At 56.1% G+C, this 27,521-nt stretch overlaps 1 long non-coding RNA gene across 1 annotated transcript; it reads left to right on the forward strand.

The window, feature by feature from the left end:
* Positions 1 to 483: 483 nt before the first annotated feature.
* Positions 484 to 9,365, forward strand: LOC143696586 (uncharacterized). Its single transcript, XR_013185985.1, has 2 exons — positions 484 to 887; positions 4,124 to 9,365. It is a non-coding gene; the product is annotated as an uncharacterized LOC143696586 (long non-coding RNA).
* The last annotated feature ends 18,156 nt before the right edge of the window (positions 9,366 to 27,521 follow it).

The raw sequence follows: 27,521 nt of genomic DNA on the forward strand, positions 1-27,521 counted from the left end.
TGACCACGGCATTTGTCTGTACTTTCCTGTCCCTGGGGCTGATCACTCCGTGCTTCCCAAGGGACGGAGCACTCGCTCTGCACGGCTCCTTAGAGCTGAGGGTGCCTGCCCACACTGAGAGATGGGTGAGTGAGCGACGCCGTAATGTTCAGGTGGGTTCGGCTTATCTAGTTCGGTCGGGCTTATCTAGTTCGGTCGGGCTTATCTAGTTCGGTTGGGCTGAACGCGGTTCCGTCGCGTTCCGTTCAGTTCACCTCAGCTAAGCTCGGATGGATTCGGCAAATCGCGGCCAGAGTCGGCCGTTCGGGTAGGCTCGGCTGTTGTCGGCTGCTGTCGGCCACACTCGGCTGTCGTCGGCCACACTCGGCTGTTGTCGGCTCCACTCGGCCACACTCGGCTGTTGTCGGCTCCACTCGGCCACACTCGGCTGTTGTCGGCTCCACTCGGCCACACTCGGCTGTCGCCGACTCCACTCGGCCACACTCGGCTGTCGCCGGCTCCACTCGGCCACACTCGGCTGTTGTCGGCTCCACTCGGCCACACTCGGCTGTTGTCGGCTCCACTCGGCCACACTCGGCTGTTGTCGGCTCCACTCGGCCACACTCGGCTGTTGTCGGCTCCACTCGGCCACACTCGGCTCTTCGGCCCTACCTGACTCTGCTCCGCGCTGCAATGGCGGCCGCTGGCAGGGCCCCGCTCCCCGGCCTGAGCCCCGGGAGGGGACAGAGCGCTGGGACAGCCGCCGCAGCCCGGCTCACCCTGTCCCTGCCCGGCCCCGCGTCCCCCGGAGCGCGCCCTGCAGCGCAGAACGCGGCCTTTGGGCCAGGAGCGGGGACAATGCCCTCGGCTCGGCAGCAGCGCCGGGAGGCAGCGGGCGGTGCCCTCAGGTGAGCGGCCGGAGGGGAGGGAGCTGGGCCGAGGGCACCGGGGCCGGGGGCACCCACAGGGGGCCGGGGCTGCTTTGGGCGCTGCTGCGTGGGACCCGCTGCGGGTGGCACGGCTCTGTCCCGGGCCTTGCGGCTCTCTGGGATCGTGTGCCGTGGAATGAAGGTGGGGCTCGTCCCAGCTGCGGGAACAGCGTTTTATTGGGTGAGAAACAGAGTTCACTCTCTAGAATTTTTACACGTTTGTTAAGGGATAAAAGGCAGCGCTGGGGTGCTTGGCTGTTTGCCAGGAGCACCCGGTTCCCTTAAACCGTGTTCTCTAGATTCTGTTCCATTGCAGTGGGGTGTGCATATTCATTAGAGTTTATACATATTCCAAGAGTCCTTTTCAGTTTAGATGTTCTTTTGCTTGGTTGGAACCTTCGCGCCATCTTGTGGATTAAACCAATATACTTTATTTCTTCCTGTGGTGCCATCCTGTTTTATTTTCAGTCCCTCGTTATTTGATAACGAGGGTCAGTAAATTTTTCCTTTTTTTTTTCAGTGCTCTGGTTTCTGTTTCTGTTATCTTGTGTTTCAGATAAGATTGTCCCCAGCTGTGGGAAATCACCTCATTATCTGAGACCATTTTCTGAGTTCCTTACGTGTAAAAGCATTTGAACATTTCACAGTCTCTATTATAGTCTATTATAGTATTATAGTCTAAACTAGTGTCTGTTACAGTGCTGTTTATGAAAGCTGTGCAGTGCATACACGAACTGACAGATGATCCTTGATCCAGAGCAGTAGTTACAGACTGTCCCCTCTCGGGAGTTTTGTGCTCAATAACAGCGTGCCAGAGCTCAGACATAAATGGCAAGGGCAAGAACTGCATTTGTTCTGTTCCATTCTGGGCTGGGCTGAGCTCTGTTTGCCGGGAAGCAGCGGGATGGGTGTCCCTGTGCCCACCCCCCTGGGTCCCAGAGAGAAGCTGCTCCTGTGGCTGCAGCTGAGGGGCACTGGGAAACCTGAACGGTCCTGATGGAAACCGATGCCAAACCGGGTTTGGTTGGGTTTGGGACTTGCCATTTTCCCCTGATGCGTGGGTTTTGCCTTAGGAAACAGGAACTGGGCACCAGGACATTTTGTTAGCCTAGAAGGGAGGAGTTGGTTTGTATTTATTTCCTGAGGCACCTGGATCGATTTGGGTCTCAGTTGGCACCCGAGAGCCTCCTCTGTGTCCTGGGTGGGGTGGTGGCTACCAAAGGGGTAAAAGGTGGAGCAGGAGGGTGGGTGGAGAGGAGAGCAGTGGCTCTGTGGGGATTTGCATCTGGAAAGGGCCCTCAGTTTCCTGGCGGGAGTCCTGGAATCAGAGCTGAGAGTCGCTGAGCAGTGAGGATCGTGCAGCTGCAGCGCCGAGAGTGCAGAGGCTGCAGTGGGCGTTGTCTGCTCGCTCTCCTGATGTCCCATCTCTAATGCTGGGCTGGCACCCAGGCACCTCCCAGGGCTGCACAGCCTCAGGGCAGGGGTGGTTTGTAAATGTTTTAAATGCTGCAGCAGCTCCCTCAGGCTGGATGAGTGTGAGGATATCCAGCTCTGCCTTCGGGCTTGGAGCACGGCAAGGGTGCAGGGCTCACGGTCAGTCTTGTTTAAACACTTGTAATAGCAAAACATTTTAAAGCAGAGACTGTGAGGCAATAACAAAGGCGAGTGTGTGGCAAGGATAGGTCCGAGCTGTCTTTATTAAAGATCCACACTGCTGGATGTTGTGCTGGATGTCCCCAGAGCCCTCTGGGGACAGAAGGTGTCCCCAGAGCTTCATGAAGCCCTTGTTTCCTGCTGGCAGGGCAGGGGGTGAGCCCAGCCTCGGGGGCTGTGTGGCTCCTCCTGCCTGGAGCAGGGACAGCCCGTGGGGCTGAGCCCCAGAGGTTCAGTTGCTGGAGCAGGTGGGGATCTCTTTGTGCCTGGGAATTGTCGCTGCTGCGTTCCTGTCCCAGCTGCAGGGTTCCCTCAGAGCCCGTGCCCTGCAGCAGCACTGGGAGCTCCTGGGCTGGGCAGGGAGCAGCTCTGGCCTGGGGCTCTCAGTCCCATCAGTGCCCATGGAAAGCCAGCTGGGTTTGTTCTGCTGCCATCGGCCTCTCTGCTGTGCCAGCCTCGGTGCCAGGGCACAGAGCTGTGGGAAGGCTCCATCCCATCTGTGCCAAGCGCTGCCAGCGCTTCCAGCAGCGCTGCTGGGGCACCAAGGGCTGCCTTTGGAGCCTGGCTGGCACAGAGGGTGACACACTCTGCCCTGCAGCACCCAGCTGCATCCCACAGCTGCACAGTTCAGCCAGCAGGGAGCAGAGTCAGCTCTGGGCCCAAACCAGGCTTTGTCCCCCAGGGAGCCCCTGAGCTTCCTGAGGCAGCACACAGATGTGCCCTGGCCTTTGGGGCTCGTGGTGAGGGCTGCCAGGGGATTGTGATAAGGCTGAGCTGGAGCTTTCTTAGAAAAGCCATCAGCTGTAAGGAGAATCTCTGGCAAACAGGTGGCTGGGGCACTGGCTGGGAGCAGGTCCTGGCCTTTTCTCTTCTTTTCTTTAAGCTGTTCTTAAGAGGAGCCCAAAACTGCAAAATGGAAAGGAAGGGGGCTGTGGGGGTGAAAGTTGCTTTGCATTTTTTGAAGTGTTGCTGTGGATTTTGGTGTGTCAAGTGGCACTACCAAAACAGCACTGGAATAACCAAACTTCAGGACTCTGTGCTTAATTCCTTGAATGTGTTTGTGTGGGTGCAGGAAATGCCAAATCCCAAAGCAATTCCATGTCTGTAACTTCAAGTGCAACATCTTTAAAAGCAAGTGCTCAGTGTGGGCTTTCCATGTGGGTGCAAATGGCCCAAGGCCTTTCTTGTGTCCCAAAAGCAAAAACCCTTTCCCTGGGAGGTTTTGGAGGGGATTCTCTTTGGGATTTCTTGTGGTGCAGCATCCCGGGTGTCCCTTCCTTTGCGCCAAGTCCAATGGGAAAGGATGGAATGGCTGCCACGTGGGCTCTGGGATAAAAATGGTTCTGTTCAAATGAGGCAGAGAATGCAAGATGAAAAATGAGCATCCTTTCATTGTCTGAAATAGTCAGGAATAAAAGTGCTGGCAAAGGACACGTTTGTGTTTGAATTGGTGTCACCTCTCCTGGGTAAAACCCCATAGTGAGCCAGCAGAGCAGAGCTAGGAGAGCTGGGATCCTTGGACTTCCACAGTGGACTTAATTTTCTTTTCTCCTCTCTTTCAGGGCAGGAAAAATCATCCAACTCCTCCCATGTTTGCCCGAAGCTTTGGTGTTGGAGCAGCCAAAGGCAAGAGGCTTCAGCAGCAGGGCTCTGCGCTGGAGGGCTCTGGTCCTGCCCACGCTGTGGGGTGAGTCAGAGGGACACAGGGCTCCCCTTTTCCTCTCTGCTGGCATGAGCTGCCATGGCAATGCCATTGCTGCCAGCCCAGCCCCAGCTGTGCCTGCTGGAGAAGGGCAGAGGTGCAGAGGCAGTGCCAGAGTTCCCTGGGGCTGCTGGAGCTGTGGTGCTGGCTGTGCCCTGAGGGCAGCTTGGGCATTGTCTGTGCAGCCCAGGGCTGCTCTGGGCCTTCCTTGGGGAGCTCTCAGTGCATGCCCAGCTCTGCCAGGGCTGGCAGCCGCTGCAGGGCTGGGTGACAGCCTCTGCTGGGGCTGGGGGCAGGCACGGCCCTGGCACAGGGGCAGGGGCAGGGCTGGCAGCATTTGGGAGCCGTGGGAGCAGAGTGAGGGGTGGTGCTGGGCACAGGGGTCAGCCTGTGCTGGTGTCAGCACAGCCCTGCAGGGCCCTGGCATCTGGGAGCAGCTCCAGCTCTCCTGGGGCCCAGGGATGGGCTCTGAGGGACTGGCTTTGCCTGTGCCTTTCCAGGGCAGCAGGAACAAGGGCAATGTGGTGCCAGAGCTGGGGCCCATCAGGCTGTATTTCCCTCTGGGAAAGCAGAACAGACTCTGGGCTGAGCTGAGTTTCCTGCAAGGGCTCAGAATCCAGGGAAAAGGGAGTTCAGGAATTGCATCTGCTGCTGGGAACATTGCCTTAGGCTTGCTCAGTTTGTGTCTGTGAGCAGTGGGCTCTGGGCTGGAGAGGTGCTGTTGGCAGCAAAAGATGGAGTCCATGCTCTGCAGGGATGTGCAGGGAAGGACTGAGTGGGAGGGAAGGGCAGTATTTAGAAATGAGATCAGCATTTCTCCCAGAACTGGGCTGCAGCAGTGATGGGGGTGGTTGGCTTTGCTCTGGGCCTTGTTATTCCTTGTGCAATTTGCAAATTCTGCTGCATGATTTCCTGTCCAGTATCTTTCTAACAAAAACTGACAGAAATTGAGGTTTAGGAGTAGAGCTGAGGTCCACTCACTGCACAATCTTGCCAAGGCTGGAGGACTGGGATGATGGCTGCTCTCAGCAAAGGTCACTTCTCAATGCTGTGTCAGATTTGCCTCAGTGCCGGGCAGGAAAGGTGAGGGTTTGGATCAGGAATTGTGCAAACAAGGCCTGGGTGTGGTTGATTTGTTTTGTTTTTCAGTGAGCCAGGGCTGGCACAGGGAATGGTGCAGGTGCTGCTCTGGCACCAGAGCTGCTGCCCTTTGGAGCCATGTTCAAGGTGTGACCATAGAACACTTTGGGGGCTGTTTTCAGCACTCTGGGTTTCAGAACTGCTGTCCCCAGCCCGTTGCCAGCCCTGGGACATCTGCTCTGCTTCCAGGCTGTCCTTGCTGGAGCAGCCTGGTCCCTGCCGTGCCCAAGCCCTGAGACACAGAGGGAGCCCTGTGCCCAGGGGCCTTTGGCACCTTGTCAGGAAGGTGGCAGCAGCCCCGGGAGCAGGCTGGAGGTGAGAACTGGGTGTTGGGAGCTGAGGAGTGCTCATCTGGGCTGGGGGGAAGGGGCAGGAGTTTCCATGCCCCTGGAGCTTTCCTGCTGGCATGGGGCAGCACAGGGAGCAGCATTCATTGTGCCCCTCCCACGGGCAGTGCTGGCCTGGGTGTCTGTGCTGTGCCACCAGAGCGTGGCACTTGGCTGCTGTCACTGCTGTCACTGCCAGCCCAGCTGGGGGCTGTGCCCTCCTGCCAGCCCCAGCCAGGAGCTCCAGGGCTGCCTCTGGGCCCTGCTGGGAGCGTTTGCTGGGAATGTGCCCCATCCCTGGGAGCGTCCCTTTGTCCCTGGGCTGCCAGCCAGAGCTTTGGGCTGCTCAGGCTCAGGCTGGGATTGCCAAAGGCACCGAGAGGGAGCAGCACAGGGAGGGTGCTCAGAGAGGGGCTGGCAGAGCCCAGCTGGCAGGCTGGGCTGGCTGCTGCAAGTGGGGCTGTGTGCACTGCAGGCAGGGAATGTCCCCTTCCCTCAGCAGCCCTGCAGATCCCAAGGGCTCCCAGAGCAGGATTTTATTCCTTACCTCCCTTTGTGGAGATTGATTCTCCACATTGCCATGAGCAATTCTTGGATTTCTCTAGGAGCAAACCTCCCAGCAGAGCCAGATTGCAGCGGAGGCCAGAGCTGTGTTTGGAGCAGGGAGTGCTGAGAGCTGCGTCTGCCTGTGCTGCCCCAGCCTGAGCACAGGCACAGGGAACAGCCTGGGCAAAGGGATTGGGGCAGTGGCTGATGCCCAGGGAGAAGAACACAAACCCACAGCCCTTCAGCCTGACAGTCCCCTCCACCCAGAGCTCAGCACACATCCTCACAGGGAAGCCCAGCAGCTGAAGGGAAAAAAAACCCACAGAAGAAAAAGGTGATTTATTGTGCTGTAAAGTTCTTTCAAGTTGTTATTAAAGCCCAACCAACATTTGCTCTTGATTTTGGTTGGGTGAATAACGAGCAGTGGGCACAGGTGATGCCCTTCATGTGGCTGAAAACCTGGTGTGATCTAGAGGGGATCCAAGAACTGTTTGTGTAGGGCAGTGGAATGTGAGGGGATGTCAGGGGCAGTGAGGTGGCATTTTGGAGGGAATTGCTGAGGTCATTGAAGGGAGACGAGCAGACAATTTCCCTGGGAAATCCCAGGCCCCTCGGGCCCACAGCCAGGACTCTCCAGGGCTGAGGGGGCAGCACTGGAGACTCCCTGTGGCCTCCTTCCTTGGCAGCAGCCAGCAGGGAAGGGAGAAGAGGATCCCTGTGGGATGAGACTGCAGAGAGCGAGCAGAGGAGCAGCCTCGGGCTGGAGAAAGGCCAAGGGACCAACACGGTGGCACCAGGGCACCTGTGAGGAACAGAATGGACACTTGGAGGCCACATGGAGGTGAGGAGTGCATGGTTTGGGCAAAATGTCAGTGAATCTCCAGAGAGATAAGGAGGGGATATTTAGGAGGGAAACGCTGAGGTGATGAGTTCACCCAGCCTGGCACAAGGTGTGTTTGCACAGGCTGGGGCCAGAGGTGGGGGTCAACCCAAAGCCAGCCCTGCTCAGCCTCTAAATCCCAGGATAAGATGTACAGGCTGCCCACTGAGGGATTAAAAATACATAAAACTGAAACCAAGAGCATTAATGAGATTCTTGGGAATCCCATTAACTTGTTGGCAGAGCTCTTGACACAGTTTGGAGCTTTGATGACAAGAATGCATTTCTTTATTTGGATTATTCACTGTGTGGGATAGGGGGTTTGTTTGGATTTTAAGGCCCTCATGGTGGCCCTGACACTGCTCAGGAGCTGGTAGAGAAGCAGAGTCAGAGCTCCTGGCAGGCACAGGGTGTTTTCCCCCATAGTGGATTGTGGAGCAATTGTCTGGGACCCGGATTGTCCCTCTGGGTGATGCCACTTGCTGTGGTTTGTATCATTCCATCCATTTAATTCCCAAAACTTCTCAGCCCAGGGGTTGGAGCTGACAGGGCAGGACAAAGATTGTTCTCTGTGTGGTGCCCAGATTTGGGGTTCCCTGTCAGCTGTGCCAGTTCTGATGAATTCTACCCATAGCCCCAAATTCCCTGCTCCATTCCCGCTGCAGTAACCTCCCAGTGCCCCATGGAGTGTGGGCATTCCCATGCAGAGCTGCTGCCTTGGACAGCAGCTGTGTCAGGAGCCAGCAGAGCTTCCAAGGAAGCTCAGCAGCACAGGGCCAAGGCCAGGGTTCTATTCCATAGAAGTGGCTGTTGAGAACCCTCAGCCCAGTGGTGTCCCTGGGCTCACTGGCCAGAGCTGCCTGGAATGGAGCCCATTTCACCCCCCTGAGCTCCAGGATGGAGAAGATCCAGTGGATGGTTTAGAGCAGGAGAAGGCAGTGGCCAGATGTGCTCCCAGCCTGAGCTGAGGCAGCCCCTGTGCCCAGGGGGGGACATCTCTCCCTGCAGAAGCTCAGCTCCTTTCAGAGCCTCAGCAGGGGCCTCTACAAATTCTTTTCTCTCAGGAAAGGGATGCACAGCTTTGTCTTCAGCACACCTCCAGTGGCACCTACCTGGGAAAGCTTTCCATCACTTCTGCACTTCCAGCTGGATCCCTGGAAAACTCCGAACTCCATCCCACTGATTTTCAGGTACCTCTGAGGGCTGCTGCCTGGGATTGAACACCTGTGGGGGAAGATGGCCTTGGCTTTGATGCTGCTGATGGCCGATGGCCTCAGGCTGGGGAGGAGGGAAGGGATTTGGGGTGGCTGGGCCACAGCTGGCAGCTGTGTGGGAGCTCTGAGCCAGGAGTTGCTGCTGAGCCCCTCTGCAAAGGGCCCGTGCCTCCATTCCCAGCAATGCCAGCTGCTCCTTGGGGTCCTGCTGGGCTGCTGGTGGTCTCTGTCCGGGCTGAAGCATTTCCAGGGGCCTGCTCAGAGCAGCCCCTGGCCCAGGAGCCACGGTGCAGGCACAGCTCCTCCCCTGCAGATGCCAAAGACACGAGGTGCTGCTGCCTTTCAGGAGCTCCTGGCCTCCTCCTGCCCTGCGCTCCCAGCCAGCTGGGACACAGCCAGGGAACACCAAGGAGCATGGCTGGCAGCCAGCAGGAGACACCGAGGCCCCTGGGCCAGAAAAACAGCCCTGGCCTCAGCAGCCAGCATGGTTTGGAGCTGGCAACACTCACCTGCAGGCAACGCCCCCCGGCACTCTCCAGAAGAGCTTTGGCCACGGAGCAAGGTAACCCTCAGGGCTTGTCTTGTTGGCTTCTTCCTGGGGAAACAAAGGGACATTGTGGGAGCACATTTACAGCTGCTGGGGAAATCCTGGCAAGGGCAGAACAATCAGGGCTATGGGGAAGAGTTTGGTGCTGCCATGTTGAGTGCCAGCCAGTTCTGCCCCACAGCCATTGCAGGGGCTGCTGTGCAAAGCAGCAGTAGCAGAAGGGAAGGAGCTGCATTTGCAGAGGAGTTCTCTTAGTGGCAGCAGTCATTGCCATCCCACACAGGGCCTTTGGAACAGCCCTGGGATTGGCTCAGGTGTTTGGAGCAGGGTGCTGAGAAGGCCAAAATTCTGGGTTTGATGCACAGCTGGGCCAGTCACTTCTCACATTGGACTTGATGATTCTCACGGCTCTGGAAATAAAGAACAAATCGTTTGCACTGGTTTTTTAACCCATGGGGTTTTTCCTAGCGTTTCCCTGGGGCTCCAGTCCCACCCCAGGCACAATGGGAGCGGGAGCAGCAACGCCTCGGCCCCAGCGGCCGTCCCAGAGCGGCTGCTCGTGGCTGGGAAGCTGCAGCCCCCAGCAGGGGCTGCGGGCACGGAGCAGGGGCTGCGGGCGCTGGGGCTCGTAGGGGAGCGCGGCGCTCGTGGCGTTACCGGGCCGGGGGGGCTGCGGGGCGGCGCCGTGTCCGCCAGGGGGCGCCCCGCGGGGCGGGCGGCGGCGCTGAGCGAGCGGCGATGCCCATGGGGTCCCGGGGCCGGTACGGGCGGTCTCGGTGTCCTTCCCGCTGCCAGCCGCGATCCAGAGGCTGCTCCGGGGAAGCGTCGTCCTCCTGGCGGCCATGGCAGCGGCACGGCACCGGCTCCCTGCCGCCGCAGCCGGAGCGTGCCTGGAGCCCCGGCGAGACCCAGCCCCACGCTGGCCGCAACCGGAGCGGCAGCGCCTGTCCCGGAGCGGCTTTTCCCGACCGCAGCGATAGTGGTCCCGATCCCAGCCCCAATGCTACCTCGATTCTCTGGCCTTGGCACCCATACCCTGCCCGCCGAGAAAGAAGCAGCTCGGCCCAGCTTCCACAAGAAATACCAGCAGGACCAGGATACGAATTCCCAGGCCTAAATCCCCATCCCCGTCCCGGTCCCAGCCGAGCACCGTGGACCCCGCGCAGCACCAGCAGCAGCCCCCGATCCGGATCTCCGCATAGCGCTCCGACCGACGCTCCCGCCGCCTCCCGGGATGAGCATCCCGCGCAGAAAACGGGACAGGCGCCGATCCGCCGGGATTTATGGGCGGGCGGGGGGCGGGGGGGAGGCGGGGCCCTGGGGGCGGGGCCGGCACAGGTGCGAGGGGCGGGGTCTGCACAGGTGTGAGGGACCCCAGTGCGGCTGCGCGGGGCGGGGCCTTGGGGGATTTAAGGCGCGGGGAGGCCCCGGCGGAGCCATTTGCTCCTCGGCGTTGGGTGAGGGAGGTTGCTGCCGGCCGGGGCCCTATATTTCTTTTTCTCTGCGTTTCTTTTCTCCTGCGTTTCTGTTGTGTTGTATTTCTGTGAATTTCTCCTCTCTACCCTCCCTTCCACCCCTCCCCCACCCCCTACACCCTCCCCCCCCCAAACCCCCCCCCTCCCTCTCCCCCCTAGCCCTCCCCTCCCTCCCCCCCTACGGCCGCCCCTCTCTCGTTCTCTACCCCACCTACCCTACCCTACTTTCCCATCCTCTGCCTTCCCTCCCCAGCCGGACTCCCCCCTGACCCCGCTCCCAGCTCCCCCTTCCCCCCCACCAGTCGCTCCCCACCCGCCCTCAATCCCGCTCCTTCCTCCAGCCTGCCTTCCCCCCAGCCCCGTCCTCTGCTGTCCTGCACACCCCGATCTCTCCCCACCTTCTTCTCCGTTCCCCTGTTCTTGTTTTCCATTCCCCACTGTCCTCCTTTTCTCGCAGCCGCGGGGCTCGGGGTGCCGGGCAAGAATAAAGCCCTGAGGGCCGGAGCCCGGCGCCCCCGGCCTCGCTGGGGTCCCCACACGGGGCCGGAGCCGCTCTGCGGGTCCCCCCATTGCAGTCCAACACACCGCCCGACACCGCCGGGGCTCCGGCTTTCCCAACATCACACTGGGGGGGTCCTGGGGCGGGGGGCCCGAGTTACAGGGGCCCCCTCATTAGGAGGGGGTCCCAGGGGGGAGGGGGGTTTAGGAGGGGCCCCCTCGTTAGGAGGGGGTCCCAGGGGGGAGGGGGGGGGGATAGGAGGGGCCCCCTCCGGAGGAGGGGGTCCCTGGGGGGGGGTGGGGGAGGGCCCCCTCCGGAGGAGGGGGTCCAGGGGAGGGGGCGGGGCCTGGGGGGGTATTACCCCCAGGCCCCGCCCCCTCCCCTGGACCCCCTCCTCCGGACGGGGTCCCGCCCCGGCCCCCTCCAGGGACCCCCTCCTCCGGACCGGGGCCCGGGGGGAGGGTGGGGCGGGCGGGGACAGCACGGCAGGGGACGGTCGTGTGTCGGGCAATTTTTTTTTTTTTACGTGTGTTGACGCTGCAGAGCGACGTGCCCCCCTCTACGTCCCCCCCACCCCACCCGCCCTCCCCCCCTCCCGGGCCCCGGTCCAGAGGAGGGGGTCCCTGGAGGGGGCCGGGGTGGGACCCCGTCCGGAGGAGGGGGTCCGGGAAGGGGGCGGAGCCTGGAGGGGGATTACGCCCCCCAGGCCCCGCCCCCTCCCCTGGACCCCCTCCTCCGGAGGGGGCCCTCCCCCACCCCCCCCCAGGGACCCCCTCCTCCGGAGGGGGCCCCTCCTAACCCCCCTCCCCCCTGGGACCCCCTCCTAACGAGGGGGCCCCTCCTAAACCCCCCTCCCCCCTGGGACCCCCTCCTAATGAGGGGGCCCCTGTAACTCAGGCCCCCCACCCCAGGACCCCCCCAGTGTGATGTTGGGAAAGCCGGAGCCCCGGCGGTGTCGGGCGGTGTGTTGGACTGCAATGGGGGGACCCGCAGAGCGGCTCCGGCCCCGTGTGGGGACCCCAGCGAGGCCGGGGGCGCCGGGCTCCGGCCCTCAGGGCTTTATTCTTGCCCGGCACCCCGAGCCCCGCGGCTGCGAGAAAAGAAGGAAACGGGAGGACGGGGAGACAGGAGAGATGGGGGTGGTGAGGACGGGGAGGGAGAGGGGTCGGAGTGACGACGGAAGCGGGACAGGAAGGGAAAGGCCGAGGGGGGACAAGAGGGACGGTGGAAAGAGGAGGAATAGAAGGGAGTAGTGGGGAAGGGACACGACAGGAACGAGTGGGGGGAGTCGGGTTTGGGAGGAGAGGAAAGGAGCGTTTTAGGGCGAGAGGGAAGGGGGAGAAAGAAAGGGAATACGCGGGGAAGGAAGGAGGGCTAGAGAGAGGGACAGAAAGGGAGGCCGAAGCCTCCGCGCCTTACCTGCGGAGCCCGCACACGGAGCTCCCGTCCGCACCGTGCTCTGAGTGAGCAAATGGCGGCCGAGGCGATTTCCGGGGTCTAAAACACCTCGGCCCCGCCCCGCGCAGCCGCTCTGGGGCCCCGCACACCTGAGCCGCGCCCGCCGTGCACACCTGAGCCGGCCCCGCCCCTGGTCCCGCCCTTTGTGCCGCCTGGCCCCGCCCCCGTTCTCTCAGGCCCCGTCCCTTGTGCCGCCCGGTTCCGCCCCTGTCCCCGCCACCTGTTTTCAGGCTCCGCCCCCCGCACCGCGTTCCCCCGCCAGGCGGGGGCGCCGCGCTCGCACCGCGCTCCGTGTCCGCCAGAGGGCGCCCTGCGTGGTGCCGGCCCCACACGGCGGCTCCGCACCGGGGAACGGCCGCGATCCCGCACCCGGCAGCGCCCCGTGCCCGCGGCCATCCCGGGCCCCAAACCGGTCCCGGGCCCGCTGCCGCTTCCATCCGCCCGACGGGGGAGAGGCGGCACCGCCCGGCACACCCCAGCGGCGCTCTGCCCGCCACCCCCGGCCTCGGTGGCGGTGGCACCGTCGCATCGCCCCGTGCCCGCGCTCCGTGGCCCCGCCCCTCGCACCTGTGCCGGCCCCGCCCCCCTGTCCCCCCCGGTCCCGGGGCTATCGCTCGGGAGCCTCGCTCGGCGCTGTGCGAGCCCCGCCCGACGGCTGCTCCCGCCGGGGACCGCTCGGAGCCTGGGCCGCTGCGGCGGGGCCGTGACCGCGGCCCGGGCTGCGGGGGCCGAGCGCTGCCTGGCTCTGCCGGGGGGCCCCGGGCGGTGCCGCCTCTCCCCCGTCGCCATCGGGACTGGCATCGCTATGGGGCGGGAGGGGCCTGGCTCTCCTGAGCCCGCAGAGCCCCGTCCCGGTGTCACCTTCCGTGTCCCGGCGCCGCGGGCGGGAGTGGCGGGCAGGGAGCGGCAACCGTCGGCCCCGCCTTCCCGTCCCGCTCCGTCGGGCCCGAGCTCGCCGAGCCCCGGCCGGGACCCGCCCAGGCCCGGGGACACCGCGGCTCCCGCCCCGCCTCCTGCCCCCGGCACCTCCCCGCCCGCCCGGCAACGGCCCCGGGGCCTCCGGCACCCGAGACCGCGGCGGGGGCTGGGCCCGAGCCCCCGAACGCCGGCCCCACGGGCTCCGCAACGCCGCGCTCCCGGCTCCTCACCCCCCGCCCATCGGCACCGGGGAGAGGCCCCACGAGTGTCCCGGCTCCGGGAAGAGCCTCGGCCGGAGCTCGGCCTCCGCTGCCGAGCGCCACGAGGGAGCGCCTGAGCGCTTCTCTCAGCCCCGAAGCCGCCCCCGTCAGGCCGGGGCCGGGCCCGGACAGCGCCGGGCCGGGGCTCCGCCTTCCGAGCACTCGCGCGCAGCATTGGGGCTCTGGCCCCGGGCCCCAAAATGCAGGACTCGGCCTCTGTGCTCCAGGCCTGGGCGAGCCTCGTTCTGCACCCCCGAAACACAGGGCTCAAGTCCCGGCTTCACAGCCCTCGGCCTGGCCAGCTGCGACTGGGTCCAAGTGCCAGCAGCGGAGCACTTTGTCCCTGAGCCCTCCTCACCTTCACCACCACAAAAAAAAAAAAAACAACAAAAAAAAACAAAACCAAAAAAAAAAAAAAAAAAAAAACAACAAGCAAACAACCCACAGGACTCCCGATTCTGAGACCAGAAAAATGCCCAATTTATTAGTCTCAGTTCACAGGGTCGTGGAATTGACTGCGGCCATCCCCACAGATGGTCACAGGGAATGGACCTCTCACACATTTGATTCTCCTGGGAGAACTGCTGCAGGCTAGCAAAAAACCCACCCGTGGCATTAGAAGGTAGGAAGCCTGCCCTGAAAGGATGCCATCAAATGCAGCCTGTCTGCAATACCGCGTTATCCCAGCACTGCGATATCCCATTATCCCCAGCCGGGTTTGTTGCGCCGCCTCCGGCTCACGGAGCGATGCCGCTCGTGGCTCCGGGCGCTGCCGCGGCGCGGGGAACAGCCCCGGATCCGCTCGGCCCGGGGGAAGCGAAGGGGTGCCCGGTGCCCGGGCCGGAGCGGGCAGCAGCGGGTGACGATCCGGGCGCTCCTGCCCGGCTCCTGAGCTCAGGCTGAGGCAGCTCCCAGCTGCCGCCGCCGGGAAGGAGCAGCTCGCCAAGGATGGCCGCGCTCCCGGGCCATGGCAGCTGCCCCGCCTCGCTCAGGGACAGCGGCAGCTTTGGCAGAGGAAGCGGAGCCCCAGCGGCCGGGGCTCGGCAGCAGCCGGCACCGAGCCCCTTGCACTGAGCGGGAGCAGAGGGACGGGCCCGAGCCCGGGACTCGCATCCCGCCCGGGGACTCGGGGACGCGGGCTCTCTGCTCGGGCTCCGCCAGGAGGAGGAGGCGCATGGCAGTGCCCGGGAGGAGCCGGCACTGCCGGCCGACAGGGCTGCTCCTGAGGGGAGAACTCGCTCTGTGCTCCTTGCGCGGGATCAAGGCATGGCCAGAAGCTTTCATATTCATTTGACAGACTCTCGCACACCGACCGCTACCAACGTGCACTGTGCAAAGCAGCCACCATGGCTGCAGGCTCCAAAACAAAGAGAAACAGCGCTGTTCTCCTTTCCTTCTTTACGCAATCACACCTAGCTAAGATTCATAACACCTGATGCCATTTTCTGTTTAAAACTCTGGCCAATACCGTGCCACTGACTAGGTCTCAAAAGCGGAAAGATGACAGCCATCAATTAAAGCTGATGCCAGATCTTTGCCTATTTAGCTTTCCATGACAGAAATCCCTGGATGGATCCACGTGCTCCTCTGCTCCTAGCAGCTGAGCTTTTGTCTCACTCCAATCTCCTTAGGATGCCCTAAATCCAACCTGTTCTGCTTCTCAGAGCAAAGCCTGCTGCCATCTCTGCTCGTGACCTTTGCATGGCACACATTGTTAGCACACTGCTAATGGCAAAACAAATTGCCTCTCCTTCTTTCTGCAGTGAACAGTTCAGCTTCTGGGGAGCTGCAGCTGTGACACTCATGAGCAGCTCTCAACATGATCTCAACGTGGAGCTGCTCTTTTCCAAGTCTGCCCCTGTAGAAAATCCACGTTGTTGGAAAATGTCACCAAAGCGGGAATTGCTGCTGAAGCTCTCTTAGCGCACAAGGGAAGAGCCATTCCTGGGGCTAAAAGTGCCTCATTCCCACTTTTCACTGCTCTTGGATCAACCTATGTGTTCATTTCCATCTTCCTGAGAAGCCTTGATCTTTTGTAGTGGAATCAAAGCAAAGCAGAGCTGAGCAAAACCCCACCTGTTGCTATGATCCTTCCCACTGCTTTTATTTCTGTTGTTCCAGCTGGATTTATTTCATTATGAAAAGGCAAATTCAAGAGTCTTTTTATCTCCACGGTTTACGTTGTCTTTTGCTGGCTTGGACTTTTGCTTTCTGCCCTCTGCCGGTCTGGGCGCGTTCACCTTTCAGGATTCCCATCCTCTGCCCTGCCCGGGCTGCCTCTGGCTCAGCTCCCTTGGCAGCCGCTGCTTTCCCCGGAGCTCTCGGCCTTTAGCTCGCGTCCCTTTCCATGGGCCACGCCTCCCAGCTGCTCCAGCCCGGGCATTCCCGCCTGGGAACGAGCAGGGATTCCCTGCCCTGGCCCAGGGAAGCCTCCAGCCCTGCAGGCATTGCCGAGGCTCAGGGGCCGCTCCAAACCCTTGGTGTCCCAGAGCTCCCGGATCAGTGCCAGGGCAGAGCTGGGAGCCTGTCCTAAGGAGCGGGACTGAGGCACGCGGTGCCTGCAAAGTCCCCCATGGATATTGGATCCAGCTGGCAGGAGCAGGTGCGGCCAAGGCAGCCCATTCCATTTCCTGCCCACCCAGAGATCTCCAACACTTCAGCCTGCTAAGGCTGGCACACAAATCCCTGCCCTGGGGCACGGCAGCGACTGCAGCGCACCCAGGAGAAGGCAAACGCAACGATCGGGGCTCAGTTCTGAGGCTGGGATCGAGGTTCATTCTCAGCCATTTCAAACAAGGATTGCACCCCACTGCTCAGTTCTTTCTGCAGCTGGGACTCCAGGAAGAGGAGAAAGGAGGCACTTTACTGGAGCCCCTTTCCTGCCAACCACTGAGGGTCATTCAGGTGCTGAGAGAAAGCACAGCCAGGGAGAGCTGCCCCTGCTCTGCTGGGATTGCACCCTGCACTCACGAGGGACAGGTGGCTCTGTGAAATCGGTCTCAGCATTTTTGTGCCTCATAGCTCCCACTGAAATGATTTTGAGCAGAACTGAGGCTGCTGAGCGTCACTGAGCAGCACAGGAGACATTCAGCAATGCCCATGAGCTGGCAGAGATGATTGCTGGCGCTGATGGCCTGAGCCCTGGGCTGAGAGTTCCAGTGGCAGCAGCAGTGACAGCCACCCCGGCATTGCCCAGAAACAGGAGAAACCGGCCCTGCCCTGTGTGGGGAGAATGTCTGCTGTGCATCTCCCAGTTACAGCCCCAGCGCTCCCTGGGCTCCTGCAGACATTAATTCCTTCTGCCTTCCTCACAAGGCATCTCCACTCGTTCCATCGTCTGCCTGCTGGGCACTGCTCCCCTCCTTATTGCACAGGGGAGAGCGAGGAACTCTGCAATTGCCCCGCACTGAGCTCCTCTCACATCATCTCCCACTCCTTTCATGGCCTCACCAGCCAGGAGAAACATTCAAGGGGGAACAAAGTGTGCTGTGCTCTAGGCAAGGCCAGAAAGGGGCCCAAAGAGACAGATTTTGGATTAACTCTGGCTGGAGAAAACCAAAGGCAATCAGGATTGCCTCAAAAAGAAAACAAGAAAGGAGGGGATTATTAAAGCCATTTATAGAGTCACATTAAGGTCTGTTCCTCAAGGTTTTGGCTCTTGGCACTTCTGTAAGCAGCACGACAGACTGTGGGCAACTGTGACAGACTGCACAGAGGAGGGGGTTTTCTATAAATAATATAAATAATATGAAAATAGATATATAATTTTTATATTGTATATTTCTTATATTTATTTATAATAAATATTTATAGATATCAGTATATATAATATATATTTGTATATTTGTATTTCTATTTTTATGTTATTTATATTATTTATAAAAAACCCCAGCCTATAACCAAATCAAATCAAAAAAACCCCAATTTATTTTAACTGTATTTAAATATTTTTATATTTACAATCTATATTTATATATCTTTAGATATATATATATATAAAATAGACCATCATTTATATATATTATGGTGTGTTACAATAATATACTATATATTATAGTTTTTTATATTTATCTGTTTTCTATATTTATGTTTACCACTATCATTTTATATTTATTTTTATATTTGTATTTATTTCTACGTTAATCTATATATTAGACCATATCAATTCATTAACCCAACACATCAGAACCACAAAAATACCGCACCTTCGTCAGCACCGGTACGCAGCCCACGCTCATCCCATCGCAGCATATCCAAACAAAACCTATTTCTAGGACTAACAGAACAAAGACCCCACGACATTTAACCCTAAGGAAAACTCAAACCAACCTAACTGTAAAGAAACTTTAAATCCCACTATAACTAGCCCAAAAGCTCTGTACATTCTCATCATAAACTTCCTCCTAAACCAATGGCTCAAAACCCCAAAAGACTCAGATACACATGGAAAATGACAGAACTGCTAGTAAAAACAAACACCAATTAAAAAAATCAAACCAACTCACTAAACTCAAAACCCTACAACTGACCCTAAACATTACTAAAAAAAGCCCCCAAAGCTCTACATTTATGCTAACCCACAAATAATAACCAATAATCTTTAAAAATTATTTTAAAATTTTAAAAAAGCATGAAAATAAAAAATCTATACTATTAAAATACTAAAAAATATCACTACCCAAATTTAAAAACATATTGCCTATAAAACCCCACCATATAAATGCCCCTGTCTCAAAAAATAAAACTAAAAAAAAAAAATCAAACCAGAAAGAAATCGGAACTTAGGAACACTAATACCAGAACGTTCAAGAAGGTCCACCATATCCCTGATCATACACCAACTACAAACAACGTGAAACGATACAAACAATTCTTAAAAACCGCCTTAAAACCACTACATTAAAAACCCTTTCAACAATTCAACAATTCAAAACTGCATTGAACAAAAGCCATCTAATAAATTAACACCCAAAACTCCAGCAGCCCAGCTGGCCCTACCAAATCTCTCTGTTGATACATGCAGTAAACAACAAAACCAAAATCCCAGGAATACCTATCAGAAGTCTAGGAAAGAAACCTCTTGAAATTAATCCTACCTCAAATACAAACCAACCCGTCCAGAAAGTTAGCTTCACTCAAAAAACTATTTACACAGAGTTAATAAGACCAAGAAATAAAACAACACACCATATAACGAACCACCAACGAATACAACAGTGAAGGAAAAAAAACCACTTTTTAAATTTTATTTTTTATTTTTTAAACTAACTTCTTTTATTAGCCAGAACAAAAGGTTTTGCCAGGACTGTAACATCTTCTCCTTCTTCTCCTTCTGAAATGTCCCTTCTCCCTCCCAAATTCCTTACAACTTCTGAGTTTAAATCCAAGCGGCGCTCTGCAAAATTCGTGCACTTGTGAGTCCGATGCTCCTGTCAGATTCTCTGTCTCACTCCACATCTTCTTACACTTTCAGTCTGAACGCTGTCCTGCCCTGATGAGTTTGACAGAAGCATTGGCACCTGTTAAGAGAGCATTTCCCTCCCTGCCTCCCTCCCTCCCCAGAGCTGGTTTCCTTAGCGCATTTCAATCGATCCCAGGCCGGAATGATGCGCGCTCACCTCAAGGCTCACAGCAAGCACGCAGCAGCTCAGGCTGCCTTGGCTCCAGGGCTCCGTGCCTTGGATAGCTGAGAAAACTCCCGATGAGCCTCTGTTCCAAGACATTGGAATGCAATTTCCCTGTGCATTTGGTGGCAGCTTTGGGTCCCTCTGGGGGACGGCACCCAGCGTGACCCCCGCCCCTCGCCCGCCCCCCACCTGCTCCTGCACCGCCGTGGGGCTCCCTCTCCTGGGCACCTTGGGCTGCCCCCAACGGCATCAGAGCCCCGAGCCTTCACCCCGCCTTTCCCTGACCCCCAAAGAAGGCTCAGAACGAGTCCGACTGCCCTGGACAGCAGCGCAGCGCTTCCCCCAAGCCCTTCCCACACGTGCATGGCCCCAGCAAGGGATTCTGCTGCAACAAGAAAGGGGGGGCAGCCCCCAGAAGGCTTGAGGTTCCTGCCCAGCCTCGCTGTCACGGGCCAGGGGCAGCGAGAGAGGGAGCGGCACAGACGGCGGCGACGGCCCGGCACGGAGCGGGGTCCGCTCTCAGCGCGATGCCGGCAAAGCCGCAGCTCCGGCGCTGTCGGCCGCGCTGCTTGAGCGGCACGGGGGGATCCGCCGAGAGCCTCCGGCCCCGCGCGGGGACTCCCGCAAGGGCCCAGGGGCGCCGGGCTCCGGCCCTCGGGGCTTTATTCTCCGGCAGCCCGAGCCCCGCGGCTGCGGGGCAAAGAAGGAAAGGGGGCACGGGAAGAGAGGAGCGAGAGCAGGGCACGACAAAGGGCGGCGAGGGAGCTCGGGCTGTGCAGGAAAGCGGCACGGGAAGGGAAAGCCCGGGACGAGGGTACACGGAGGCTGGGCACAGGAAGGAGACAGGGGGAACAGAAGGGAGTAGCGGGCTAGGGACAGGACAGGAAGGAGCCGGCTTTGCGGGGGGAGAGGGAATGGGGGAAAGGGAGCGAGAGAAGGCGAAGACGGGGAGAAGGAAGGAGGGCTAGAGAGAGGGACAGGCGGGGAAGCCTCCCAGAGCCCCGGCTGCACCCCGAGCCCGGCCCGGCGCCTCGCCCTGCCCGGGATGCTGCGGCGCTCGGCGGAGCTCGGCTCGCTCCGGAGACGCTCGGCTCCAGTCGGCTCTTGGCGCCTCAACTCGGCTCTTGGCGCCTGCATTCGCCTCTTCGGCCGAGCTCGCCTCGCTTCGGCCCAACTCCCAGCCGCTCTGTGCCTTCGGCGCGCCTCGGCTCCGCTCGCCTCGCCTCGGCTCCCCGACGGCGGGCGGGCAAGCGCCGCCGCCTCCCGTTCAGCTCGCCCGGCTCGGGGCTCTCCCGCTGCCGCGTCCCGCGGGCGGCCCGGCCACGGCGCGGACACGACCGGGAGCGCGGGCTCGGGCAGGAGCTCATTAGGCTGGGAGCGCACTGGCGCTAAGCAGCGCGCACGAGAGCAGCAGGCTCGCTTCGCCTGAGCTCGGCTCGCTTCGCTTCAGGCAGCCTCGGAAGCCTCGCCTCGGTTCGCTCGAGGCCGTCAGGGTCGGCCGCTCTCGCCTTGCTTCGGCCGAGCTCGTGCGATTCCCCCGAAGGCGGCGGCGTTCGGTTGTGGTTTTAGAAATATCCTCCTCTATCGATTGGATCTCTCTACAGTTAGATTTATATTTCTAGAATACTTCTATTAATCCAAAGAAAAACCCCATCTCTAACCAAATAAATACAAGAAAACTCCTTCTTTTAAACGATATCGAAATATTTTCATACTTTGTATAATTATATTCACATTTATATTTATAGTTTCTTTTGATGCAATCTATTAATAATTATCTATAATATCTATAAAATTCTAGACATCTATTTAATATTATGTATTGCATCTACTGCTGCAACTGATTTTTTCTTCTAGTTTTAAACTTTCTGTATGTATTTATATTTCTAGACTTAGATTTCTACCTTTATATTGTTTGTATTTATAATTTTTATCATCAAAACCTTGCCTATTGACAAGTAAAAAAACCCGCTTTTTTTAACGACTTAAAAATATTTTTATATTTATAATTTTCATATTTCTATTTATAATTTGCTCTCTAGTACGTGATAACATACCTGCTCCTGCACCGCAGTGGGGCTCCCTCTCCTGGGCACCTCGGGGTGCCCCCAGTGGCATCAGAGCCCCGAGTCTGCACCCCCCCCTTTTCCTCTAGTTAGAAACTACACTGGAACTTTTTTCTGGAAACAAAGACATGACCTAAATCCTCTCCCCATGTCCCAGACAGAGAGATGTTCAGTTCTTAGTTGACTGGGCAGCAGTTTCTTCAATAGAATGATAAACAATATGGAAACGTTTTAGCTACAAGCAAATAGGCAAATCGGAACAAGGTCCTGGTGGCCAGCCACTGCAGTTCTTCTGAAGCAATTTTTTAAACAATCAAATACTGATACCACAAAAATAAAGCAAAAAGCTGACTACTGGCTAAGGAAGAAGGAAAAATTAACTTTTGACAACAACAACAACATTCCAAGGACACAGGCTTTTTTCCAATCTCATACCTTATTATTACCTCTCTTGGGAATTCTCATCGTGGATCCCAAAAGGAATAAATCCCTCAGAGTGTCCTAAAGCACAAAGTAGCACGCTGGAGCTCCTCACACTCCCAGGAGGGCAGCACAGCGTGCACCGAGTCTGCAACAAATTCTGCTCAGTGAGGGTCTGCAAACAAAGTTTCCAGTGATGAACTGAACTCATTTTCAAGGGACGCTTTCTAAGCACAGAAGCACAACAAAGAACAAGCAGAAACAATCCTTACAAACACCTGCGAGTTTTATTTAGCATGGATGCGACTGATTGCCACCCTATGGCTTCTCCCTTGGGTTTGTCTTAGGTTCAGGAGGATGATGATGCACACTCTGCCTTCCCTGAACCCCCACAGCAGCCGAGCGCTGCCCAGCGCGTTCAGACCATCGGGAACTGGGTCACGCACACCCGGATGGGCCGGAGCTGCTCTGCTGGAGATTGGGGAGACGAGAGCAGAGAGGCGCTGGCCCAGGCGTCGTCCCAGTTCTATTGCTGTGTGCCGAGAAGGAGTTTGCTCCCAACAGCTGCAGCCACCCTCAGCTCGCTCCCGTGGTGAGTATCAATGGCACACAGAGGCAGCCTGAGGAAATAATGGGCTGGGCTCTAAGGGCTGGGACAGGCTCTGATTTTTTGTTTTGTATTTGCACGATGATCGGTACAACAGGGCTCTGATGGATGACTCGGCAGCACGCAATTAAAAACTCCTCCGTAGGATTACATGGACTTGTAGGAAAAGACAAAAGCCCATCACCCTTCTGAAATCTCCTTTGAATCCCAAGCACGTGGATTGTCACCGTACTGCAGCTTCCAGGTTTTCAAAGCAGCTTACTTCTGAAGGCCAGGAAACATTTATTCCTACAGAAACAATGGGCAGCACCCGGGCTAATCTAAGCACTCCTGTTGGATAGGGGATCTGCCAGTGTGCCAGTCCAGCTTAAAGCAGGCTTTACGCCAGTCTAACGTCCCCACTAAATTCTTCCCCTATCTCCTGACACCAAAATCTTATTTTTCCCTAAAGCTTCGCATCATTAGCAAATTCAAAGTAACATGTTTTTTTTTTACAACATTCAAAAATGTCATGCTGGACTGAACTAGAGAGTAATTTTCAAATATAAGCTTAGCAAAGTCTGAATTGACTTGTCCAGAGAGAAAACCTACAAGTGAACACCTACACCTGCCTAAAGAGACCTAACGAGCCCCTGGCAGCCACCGGCATCAAAGCGCAGTGGATGTTTCTAATCCAGGCTAAGGAGAACAATATCACCTTTTGTTCTCTCCAGTTTGTTTCCTCTGCAGTCCTAGTTGCTCCTTATGATTTTTACAGTCTCTGTATCTTCTCGGGCAGCGCTGAGTCTGACGACCGGGATACGAGAGTCCTTCCCTGCCCTACGGAGAGAACCAGGAAAAAAAGTTAAAAAAAGAACAGGGCAGTTTGAAGTTAATACTTCCGACGAGAAGCAGCACCCGACAAACAGAGCAACGGTGAACAAAGCGTGACACCTCCCTGGGGACAGAAGACTTACAAACTCTCCGGGATTTACAATTCCAGTAACCAAGCCCTTCAGCACAGCAGCCAAGTGTCCCATTAGGTGGTGCTGCACCAAAGCACGATCCGAGAGGTTCCAAAGAGTGAAATGCACGTTATTGTCCAAAGACGTAAAATCTTGCAAAATAACAAAACTACAATAGATCTAAACTACAGGGCAAGAGTACAAGTGTTAGCTTGAGGAGCTGGAACCATCCAGGTGAGCAACTGCTAACCGGATCCTCAACAGAGTTTGAGGAACCCTTCAGGATACAGAAGGGTTTTCCCCAGCAATGTCACAGGCCGAGTTTTGATAGAAGTACACTTGCCAGATGCTCAGAAACGTCACCCATCCTCCTCCGGGTGTCCTGAGAGAGCTGCGAATGGCTCTCACGTGGTTTGAGCTGGTTCTGTAAGGGCTCAGGGTGAATTTCACCAGATGCAACCAAACTGGGCAACACCCAGTGGGACAGAAGGAACCCAAAGCTTGTTTTACCCAAAGCTTGGGTAAGCAGAGCTCCAGCAAATACTGAGGAAACGATCAGAACAGGGTAACAAATAATAAACATACCTTTTTTAACTTGCCTTTTTTTTTTTTTTTTCAGATGAGCAAAACAATTAAGGAGAAGGTGGAAAACTCACCGTGACTGAACATTTCATCACCTGTAAGCTGACCATCCTTAGCATAGAGGACTCCAAATTTAAAATTCACCGATCCCTGGAAAATAAAACCAAATATTATTTGGTAAACAGTCAAACAGAAGACATAAAAATTTGTTTCCTCTAATCTTTGCATACATCCTACACATTAGAACATACATTTTATACCATCTCCTAATACATAATGATTTACCTTTAAACTTTGATAGTATAGCATAAAATCATTAACTTAAATTGGTGATCTATTATTATTAAGTTGGTGCTTCAAGTTATTTTTGCTGTCAGGTTCAAAAAAACAGGACTTCTTTTTACTGTAACGAGCAATTGATTTAGAAGTCATCAAAAGCCCATCAAAATACAAAGCCGTATTCACCGGACGGGTCTGTGAGCAAGAAGTAGTCAGGCTTGTACTCACCTCTTGCCCTTCAAGAACCAATAAATCCTGTCAACAAAAACAGCATCTTTAGCCCCCTCCTATTAAAGATTCTACAAGGATGATGGTTTTATTGGTGTTTAGAAGTTTGGATTTGAAATGGCCAGCTCAATGGATAAAGAGACAGTTTAAGTAGTATTAGATTCTTCTTATTATTATTCTTATTATTAGCTACTGGAAGAAACAAACCATTGGTATCTATACTTAATTACTTCTATTTCCAGGAAATCATAAAGAAAAAGAACCAAACCAAAAAAAGTCACTTCCTACCTTTTGTATCTCAGGATGAAAAATGTCTCTTGGGCTCTTCTCCAGTTTCTCCAGACTCCTGGCACTGAAATGCAAATGAACGAGTGCTTTATAGGAGGGCAAGTGCACATTCCAACCCCGAACCCCCAACCGATGGCAGTTACAGCGCTTACAAAATGAATCCTTCCCAGAGCCTCTGGGAAATGGAACGGTTTGTGCAACTGCCATTTCTTCCCCAAAATACTAACTCCCAACACTTCCTAAACTGAGTTTGCATTTTAAAAACAGAAATTAGGGAGGCTCAGGGTGGAGATCAGGTTGAAATTGATTTCCTTCTAAAGCACAGGGGCTCTGTTCCATCACCCTTCACTTGGGCTCCACACGGAATCACGGGGAGCATTTTAGGAGGGCTCAAGAACCAATTCTATTTCTCTCTTTTTTCTAGTTCTCTCTCTTCCTAAATAATTCAAGGCAAGTCAAATGAAAAAGGACAAGTTCAGCAGCAAATTCACACTTTTTCCCTTTGTCTGCTCAAGAACAGGCTTTAAAACCACTTCTTGCTGCCTTCAACGGTTAAGACTTGCAAAACGGTTTCGCAAGTTTGATAGGTTTATCATAAAAACCACAGAACGCAAGCTCTGAATGACAGGAAAAGGTACACAGGCAAATATCTCAGCTGATGGTGGCTTATTTGCAAACACAGACCTTAACGGAGATTGCACGGAGAATGTTTCAGTGGGACTCGAAGGGAAAAATATTTTCTGAGTACCCTGTAAACAAGAAAAGCTAGGATATATTACAGGACATACCCACGTGTTCTGCATATTCAAATAGGATTATCAATAAAAACATTTAAGAAGGAAGAAAACCAAGGTAATTTTACTCAGCTATATTTACTGCCGATTTAGAGGGAAAAAAAAAAAAAAAAAAAAAGTGAACCAGAAACGCCTACAGTAGAACTTTAAAACAATTGCTTGGATAAAAGCAGCTCATGGAACGTGAAGTAGAAAAAAAGCGAAACCAGTATCAGACCTGCCTATTTTCTTACCATTGCACAAGAAAATCCGACAAGCGGTAGAAAGTCACTGCCTAAAACCGATCCTAGGATGCAACCAAGAACAATTGAGGCATTTGCTAATCTAAACGGAAACCTTTTCCGGACCCTAGTGTCAAATCACACGTTTTGTCTCTCAGCAGCTCGAGGCTGGAGAGCATTTCCCCTGGGGGTCGGGAGGGCAGGGGCACAAGGGGCTGAGTTTGCCGATCGCACCTGTGCCATCAGAAGGATCCTGCCCGGCGCTCCTTGCGCTCGCCATTCTCCGGGCCATCGCTGTGTTTTACTGCTCAGCGATGCCGCTCCATCCGTTTGCGTGGAAGGAAGAGCCACGAGCACTGAGGCACTCAGCAGCCGTGTCATGCCAGCGATGTCGAGCGCTCTCTGCTCGCAAGGCTGAGCCCGCCGCGGAGCCGCCTCCGCAGCCGCTCGTCCGCCCCCGCCCGCAGCAGCGGCAGCGGCCCGAGGGAGACGGCTGCAGCTCGGCGGCTCCCGCGCCTCCGCCAGCCCGAGGGCAGCCGCCGCACAGTGACCGCGGCAGCGCCCGGCGCCGCTCGCCCGGGGCGGCTCCTGCAGCTCCCGGCCCGCGGCAGCAAAGCACCGCCTGGCGCTCCGCCATCGGCGGGCGGCAGCGCGCCCCGCCCGAGCTCAGCCCCCGCCACCGGGACCGCTGAGCGAGGCCGAGGCACCGGGCGGACGCCCCTTCCGCGCCGCTCGGCTCCGTGCGGGCGGCCGGACGGAGGCTTCGCCCCTCCAGCGTCGCTGCCGCGGCTCCGTCCCGCGCGGCACAGGCGCCGGGAGCTCCCCGCGCCCAGCCCGCTCCCCCGGCACGCGGCCGCCTCGGGCCGCCAGCCATTCATATGGCGCGTCGGCCGTTGCGTCAGACGCCGCGCTTTACGGCCGCAGGGCCTGCCGGGAGTTGGAGTCTCGGACTGACAGCCACCGCTCCGTTCTCCGCCACCGGGAGCTGCGCTCCCGCCAGGGGATCAAACGGCTCCTTCGCTCCTGGGCGCGGAAGCACCTTAGGCAGCACCGCCCCTCCCGAATGTCCTTTCTTTTCCATTCCAACTCTTTTTTCTTTTCTTCACTCTGTTTTTCACCCCCTTTTCCACTTTCGCTCTTTCTTTTTCACTCTCACCCTTTTCCTTTTTCATTTTTTTTCTTCCTTTCTCTTCCTCCTTTTTTTTTTTTCTTCCTTTCCTGTTTCCTTTTCTTTCTTTCGCTCTTTCTTTCTGTCTTTCTCTATTTCTTTCTTTCTCTCGCTCTCTTCCTGTCTCTCTCTTTCTTTCTTTCTGTCTGTCTTTCTCTATTTCTCTCTCTCTTTCTTTCTTTCTCTCTGTCTCTCTTTCTTTCTTTCTCTCTGTCTCTCTTTCTTTCTCTCTATCTCTCTCTGTCTCTCTCTCTTTCTCTCTGTCTCTCTTTCTGTCTCTCTGTCTCTCTTTCTGTCTGTCTCTCTCTCTGTCTCTCTTTCTCTCACTCTCTTTCTTTCTGTCTCTCTCTCTGTCTCTCTTTCTTTCTTTCTCTCTGTCTCTCTTTCTTTCTCTCTGTCTCTCTCTCTCTGTCTCTCTTTCTTTCTCTCTGTCTCTCTTTCTTTCTTTCTCTCTGTCTCTTTCTCTCTGTCTCTCTTTCTGTCTCTGTCTTTCTTTCTCTCTTTCTTTCTTTCTTTCTTTCTCTCTCTCTCTTCCTTTCTTTCTCTCTCTCTCTTTCTGTCTCTCTCTCTCTCTCTTTCTGTCTCTCTCTCTGTCTCCCTTTCTTTCTCTCTCTCTCTTTCTTTCTTTCTCTCTGTCTCTCTTTCTGTCTCTCTCTCTGTCTCCCTTTCTTTCTCTCTCTCTCTTTCTTTCTTTCTCTCTGTCTCTCTTTCTGTCTCCCTTTCTTTCTCTCTCTCTCTTTCTTTCTTTCTCTCTGTCTCTCTTTCTGTCTC

The sequence above is a fragment of the Agelaius phoeniceus genome, chromosome W (assembly GCF_051311805.1).
Source record: "Agelaius phoeniceus isolate bAgePho1 chromosome W, bAgePho1.hap1, whole genome shotgun sequence".
In the NCBI taxonomy this organism is placed as follows: Eukaryota; Metazoa; Chordata; class Aves; order Passeriformes; family Icteridae; genus Agelaius; species Agelaius phoeniceus.